The sequence below is a fragment of the Thermobia domestica genome, chromosome 12 (genome assembly GCF_964235325.1).
Source record: "Thermobia domestica chromosome 12, izTheDome1.hap1.1, whole genome shotgun sequence".
Lineage (NCBI taxonomy): Eukaryota > Metazoa > Arthropoda > Insecta > Zygentoma > Lepismatidae > Thermobia > Thermobia domestica.
Window position 1 is genome coordinate 207331658 of NC_137465.1, and position 7367 is coordinate 207339024.

At 35.0% G+C, this 7367-nt stretch overlaps 1 protein-coding gene across 4 annotated transcripts in view; it reads right to left on the minus strand.

Moving 5' to 3' along the window:
* Positions 1–7047, minus strand: part of trbd (ubiquitin thioesterase trabid) — a 44862-nt gene extending 37815 nt beyond the window's left edge. For 2 of the 4 annotated variants that reach the window (XR_014127846.1, XM_081734660.1), the window contains exon 1: positions 6810–7047. The gene's annotated coding sequence lies outside the window, so the exon portion shown is untranslated. Of the gene's footprint in view, positions 1–6788 lie in introns of all 4 variants that reach the window. The other 2 variants (XM_081734661.1, XM_081734662.1) reach the window with 2 other exon arrangements.
* Between the last annotated feature and the right edge of the window lie 320 nt (positions 7048–7367).

Here is a 7367-nt window from a genome sequence, read left to right on the forward strand (position 1 = left end):
CAACAAAGACTGGTTTCCTGAAAATGAACTCTGAACGGTCAAAATAAGGGTCCATTTATTTTGAATCTGTATTTTCTAAGGGAAAGAGTAATGCCTTTGATAAACTATACATATAGGCACGACAACTGGTTGCCATAGAATAGCTTGGTATTATCACTCGATCTCAAGTGTGATCTTTGAGCGTTCAGAGTTCACGTAATATTTATTGAAAATGAAATCTTTAAGTTTTACGTCCCACGATTATGTCGGTTAGGCTAAAGGAGACGGTGATGATGAGTAATGAATGAAATGGTGGAATGAAGAAAGTGGGAGATCCCCGAGAAAACCCACGAGCACGGTGTTTGTTCACCACAAAGTTCACACGGCGCGAGCTGGGATCGAACCAGGGACTCGAAGCACCGGAGGTGAACGCTCTACCACTGAGCCACCGCGCCTCCCTGTAATTTTTATTGAGTTCGCCCATCTGGAACGCATCGATTCATTACCGTCATTTTTCCTTCTCTCAAAATAAGTCTGGTAACAATTAGGAACGAGATTAAAATTTAAATAACACAGTGTCCCAAAACGAAAGTAGTATCAAAGAGAGCGACGGCAAGTTTTTGTGATATACTTTACAGTCGAGAATTGTCATAATCATGACGTCATAGTATTACAGAAGCTCTTACTGCTCTGTCAGAGACCACTTTTTACGTTTCACCCCACTATTTTCCCCAAACCAGTCTTGCCATTTGTTTAAATAAAGAACACTTTTGGAGTACCATAGAATCAGTGTGACACGATGGAAATAGTTCCCTAACTGACACGCTGTAGAAGTCCTTTCAGGTACCATTTTTTTCCCCCTCTGTTCTTGGAAGGACCACTGAATATAACGTAATGAGTATCTCCGTGATACAAGCACTGATAGGACGATGACGTTAGAGAGAGGGGGATTACTGCTGCCCCACTATTTTTATTCCACTCTTGCTTTGTAACGTCATTACCCCTGTAGTGAAGTGTGCGTTGTAAGATTGCATGATGGATTGTCCGATATGGAAATGAATACAGGACTTCCCCAGAACCCTCTCCTTTCCTCCCCTTTTTCTTATATTTATTGACAATAGAAGCTATTTCATTCATTTTTTAAATATCTCTTTTTGGAAGATCTACTGAAATATATCATATACCTCTGTGTAGCCCGGGTATGAAGACTGGGGGGTATGTTGCCACACGTAAAGGGCAAACAACTATGTTGCTTCCATGTGACTATCACGTGACCCACATAATTGTTTTGTGACATTATTAACGAAAGTTTTGTGTTAAAAGCAGGACGCGTATTTGTGAGAGTTTATGATGTATTGCGAAATATATAAAATTTTACTTGTAATAGACATTATCTCCCACCAGCGGTGTATTTCTGCACAGCGTACAGAAGCTGTATTTTATGTTTACATGCGGAGCGCTTGTAGTATAAAACCATGACTACTGTTATTGAAACTCGTATTAACAAAACCCAATTTTTTCACTACCTTCGCTTACGCATATACCCACCGTCGTTCACGCCTGATCACTTCGGACGCACCCCTCGTTTACGCTTGCCTGACTCGGTTAGATTGCATTCACGCATTTTGGTGGTCACTAGCACAGGCTGTTTTTTTCTTGTAGTAGTATTTATGCCATACATCCGGACGTCGTATATATACGCAAATCGTAAAAGAATTGTAAGTTTTTAACAATTACTTCTGTGGCAACCTTCAATTTTATCTATATAAAGTGAGATATTTTCATGTCGCCCAGCGCAAATCATTTAGGAGATAAGAAGGAAATCAGGGAAAGAACTGGAATTTTTCAACAATTATCTCGAGTGTGTGCTAAAAGTAAACCTGCACGTAATAAACTATGGAAGTCACAAGACTGAAAAATATTTTATTTACGTATTTTAATATAATGTTCTGTGTATCTATAATTTCTGCAAAAGCAGAATTTTATGTTTTATAAATATATTATTAAAATGTAGCAAAATTGATGAATATATCGTATGTATTGATTTCGTCGTTACGAAGCCCATAACCCAAACTTCAAGACAAAATGAAAGCAACTTGGGGCAGGCGTCCGCATTAACCCTTTCGGACCCTAATGGTCCAAGTGACACATACGGAGTTGTCACTTATTTAATTCTCTACTGTGTGAACGCTAATTAACATATCGGGAAGATTTATCTATGCTAAATAAAGTTGAACCATAGTTTATCCTGGCAGTATTTATTATTTTCTGAGTATCGAATTTCATTCTCAAATTTCAGCCCAAAATCAAAAAATCGTGAAATTTCGAATTTTCTCTTTTAGTTTTTTTTCAGTAACTTCCTTCGTTATAGAGATCTACTTAGGATTTAACAGACATATCCCCCATATGGATACCTATTTTTTTAGACCATCAGTGTTGCCAAATAGGGAAATTAAAATTTCCTTATTTTTCGGTCAAAAAAACGAAATTTTCAAAATTTATGTTTATATATCCGCATCTATACGTATGAACGCAAGTCAACTTACAGCAATCGAACATCAATTCGTACTGAACAAAACAAAGTACAGATAGTTACAATCGGTAATTAGGGGACGCACGAAAAATTCGACCTTACGTTCTAAAACTTGTTGGTTTTTTTTTTTTTTTACTTTTTTGTTTACCATAATTATTTTTTTCTATTACAAACTTCGTTTCTTAGATATCGACATGATACTTCTGTGATATATTAGTGGGGTGCCAATGTCTGATAGCAGTGTTTCCAGCCGCAGAAAATCTTAATTTCCAATTTTAGACGAAAAGTTTGGAAAATTTTCCACCTTTCCCTTTATAATTGCCCTCTTGTTGGCTACATTGGAACAAATCCTTTTCTTCCAAACAATTCTTTTACGATTTGCGTATAAATATGGCTTCCGGCGTGAGCCATAAAAACTACAACTAAATAAATACAAACCAACTTGTGCTAAGTGGCCACTAAGCGCCACGAACACTAACTGAGTCAGGGCAGGGCGAAGCTGGTGTGCCTGTGCGGTAGCGTAAGGCTTTGTTCGAAAGAAGCTGGCGTGTCAGCGATGGTAGGCTAAGTTGTTTTTGGCAATGATACGAGTTACAATAGCCCTTGTCATGGTTTCATACTACTGATGCTGCACTTGTAAACATAAAACACAAGTCCTCTATACTGTGTAGATATACACGCCGATGGAAAACAGCAAGTAACAGAGCAATCTTTCATATGTACTCACATACTTTATTCGTCGTAAAGCACTAGTAATGATTTTATACTAGTAAGTTGTAAACCTAAAATAGCTGTATTACTTTGTATTTAAGTGTGTGGCCTGCAGAAATTTGTACCTTATAAACGTGTCTTTTCACGCAAGGTATTGAATTTTATCTGTAAATCTTCCAGAATGTGACACGTGAAAACTACACCTGGACTGAGAATTGTTTTTATCGATTACCAATTAAAATATAACTCCTGCAAAATTTAAGTGATTAAATTAAAAAAAAAAAAAAAAAAAAAAAAGTATGGAGTGAAGTGACGAGAAGTGGGTACGTGCGTAAGTAATAAGTCACCGCTCATATTATAACTTATCTAGCATTTATGAATATTATCCTGCGTTTCCTGTCGCAATACCGGAAAATTCTATGACATCCTTGATCTATATATTCACTTCCAAAAAATAAAATATCATCGTTATTAAACCGGACAGATCTTTCAATAGGTCAGACTCAAAATGAAATATTTAGACGATGCCAACAGGATTACGGAGAGATTTGACAGTGTGTATTATGCAACACTGTTCTATTCATGGCATTCGGTATACAATTTGTATTACTTCGATTGTAGTTGTATGTTGTATTTACTGCTGTCTTAATGTGTTTTTTGCAGTATTTGAACCTGTATGACAGAAAATAGCGATCGTGCCAAAAAGAAAGGCTTAAGTTTAAAGGCACCCTTCCAGTTTCAAACCTACCAAAAAACCAGCTAAATCATTAAAAATGGTTATGTTAGTTTAGTTTAGGTTACCCTGTAAGACTTTAGATAGATTAGAACAGCGACTGGAACGATCTATCTATTAAAATGCTACAATAGCAGTTAGCAACGCCTGAGCTCCAAGCTATAATTTTGGCTTTAAAATCTTTCATTTACGGTTATATGTGGTTTCACGTTTAACACAAACATTTTTAAGTGTGTATACTTTAAATAAGTTATTTAAATAGATTTCATAAAGTTAATGGTTTAAAAACATTGCTCAAAGCCTTTGTATTTTAATAAGCCTTCCCCAAAATCAGTGCAAATGAATCGTGCTGCCATCTTTGGAGTTCTTTTAGACTATATGTTTGTGGCCAATCCTTTCGACAATGAGATCTCGGAAACTACAGGCTCTAGAAAGATGACGTTTTCACTGATCAATTGCAAATTTTGAGTAATTTTTCAGTTCTAATTGAATATTTAAAAAACATGGTCATTATTTCTTTATTACATTTTTACGGGTACACTGGAAGTGTTCAAATTTAAAAAAATGCATTATACATTCCAACACCATATAACTGTATATTGGGGTTGTATATGTCTCAGGCGTTTGTTTAATGGCCAAATAATAATGAAAAAGAAAGGATAATCATTTCTCCAATCTAAGATGAATCTTTATTTTTGGAGTGTTTTGCCCAATGAACACCATATATAACTGACATTATAATTAATTGTGTATGTAATGTATTTGCCTATTACATACTGCATGCAAGAAGAAAGAAAACACTTGTCATGAATTAGAAACTTCAGCCGGAAGTAGGCTCAAATCTTTCGAACGGTCCGAGATATTGAAAAAATCTCCCCTTTACAGTATGATTTGGCGATTTTTATCACGACGTCTTTAACTTTTGGAAAGTGACATGTACAGATGTTGTGAGGAAGGCAAGGAGATTCATGATCATATGTGAATAATGCGCTGTGTAGAGAGCGCAGGTTCAGTTAGTCTATATATTAAAATGCTAGGTTTATATGTTTGTCGCCAATCCTTTCGACAATGAGATCTCGAAAACCACAAGTGCTAGAAACATGTCGTTTTCACTGGTTAATTCCAAATTTTTGTATATATTGTCCAGTTCTCATTCAAATTTTCAAAAACCGAGTCATTATTGTTCTATTCAACAATTTAGGAGCTATTTTGAGCCCATAAGATTAACATTGTTGCAGGCAGAAACTACGGTGTTAGGCAACCAGTAGAGAAGTTACGTATGGCGGGTTGACGGACATTGCAGGCGCTTTGCTTAAATCTGAATAGCAAAACCTATTGCATACTGGCAACTTCAAAGGCCTCAAGAGATGCAATGAGGCGTACTCGGAAGGATATGGATTTATCAGAAAAAAATATTTCCATTTGATATCATGTTACTTCTACAAATTTGCTACAAACTCACTCCAACACCTATACATAGCTATTCACTTCCTTTGTGAGTCTCCTATCCTTTACTTGTGTGAGTAAGGAGACATACACAGTGGGAAGGATATTCATGGTCATAACAGAACGATGCGCTGAGTAGAAAGCGCAGGTACAGCTAGTTTCTCGTAAGAAGATATAGATTCTCTTCATTATTCTTATAATTGTGGAAATATCACATTCAACGCATCGAATTGTCATATATGACTATAATGCTGCAGAATCATCGAAACCTTCCGCGTCTTTCAAACAGTACCCACTTCTACATATCTTTTCTCGTATTAAACATAACTTTACTGTCAAACTTATACGCCTAAACATCACATACGAACTCCAAATCATTTTTTAAACCTCATTTCTTGTGTAAATTTTCCTATTTTTTTAAATAAAAAAACGGAGGGGCAACTCTAAACTGAACCCAAAAGAAATTTATGCTGCGCATATTAATGTACATATTGTAAAAGTAATAAGACTTCCTATGGCACTCATAATGGTTTCAACACCAGTAACCCTAACTATGTAAACATAAACTATAGCACTCTATTTGAAATGGTACAGCGCACTAGTAATTACTCTCTTACACTTCTTTCATGTACATTTACTTATTTTAATCGTAAAATTACATTTTTCTGGACGGATCACAAAATTACACCGCAACTTTTGCGCATCTAAAATCAGGACCTACTGAATCTCAAGTCATGATCTGTCCCAAGATTACCGGTACCATTAAAACTATTTTTTAAAAAAAGTAAATAAAATTGACAAGATGTTACTGTATGCAAGTCGTTCGTTAGAATGACTGCTTTTAATAGTTAATATTTATATGAGAGAAATGAATAAAATATTTAGTGATCCTGCTTAAATTATTACGTTTTGTAATTATATAATAATGATATCACCGCTAAATGAGGCGAAACACTCAATGAACTGCTCCAAATAAAACTTTCAAAAATGATGGAAGTTTTATATGACTATCATATATCAAGTCACTTTTCTCAACACTTCAATTACGGGAAAACAATTACCACTGATAACACGAACATGAATCACAAATTAAGATTTCCAGGTAAAACAATATAAATTGTATTTTGAACAGGATATTTAAACTATTATAAAAGCTAGAAATATTTATGCTGTTATTATGCTACTATATTAGTGAAATATCTTGATTATATCCACACCAACACTGATGACCTTGGTAAGGACCATCTTTACTTAATCTTACGGTTACAGGTAAATCGTAAACCCTACATTTTATTGATTATAAATGTAACATGAAATTCAAAGAACAAGTAATGTATTCTTATAAGGCAATGTCTAAAAACAAAACAAAAACAAAGGTTTACTCACAAAGCATCTCCTGTCGCTTACCTGGCTCGAATGACTGGTCGTCGATTTCAACTTTCACTACAACATAATTGTAAATTGTATAACTATTAAGCACTACCAAATGCAAATATATATTCCTTATGCGAATAACGTTTTTGGGAAGCTCCTCAAATCTTTATATGCATTTCAACCCTAATATTTCATTGTTTTCGTCTCATAACCCACTTCACTCATCACAGGCCACTGAAGTTGCATTACGTCACAATTCACACGTCCTTTACTGCCATCTTTTGAGGATTTTATAAAACAATTCTGACTTTTCCAAATCCATACCTGTTTAACTGCGCATCACACTGTGTCATTTTTCATACATACCAAGCTATATATTTTTATATATGAATCCATACATAAATTCATTGCATACATTGCATATTTTTTCAGTAAATTGATTCTATATATTTTAAACAATTTTTAGTGTGAACTTGCATTCCTTAGTGCAGATTCACTTTAGGAGAGCTTCAGTGTACATACACGACAAGGACTATTGTACAAAAGACACTAACCAAGTTGTACTATTTTGTGATAACAAAAGCACGAATG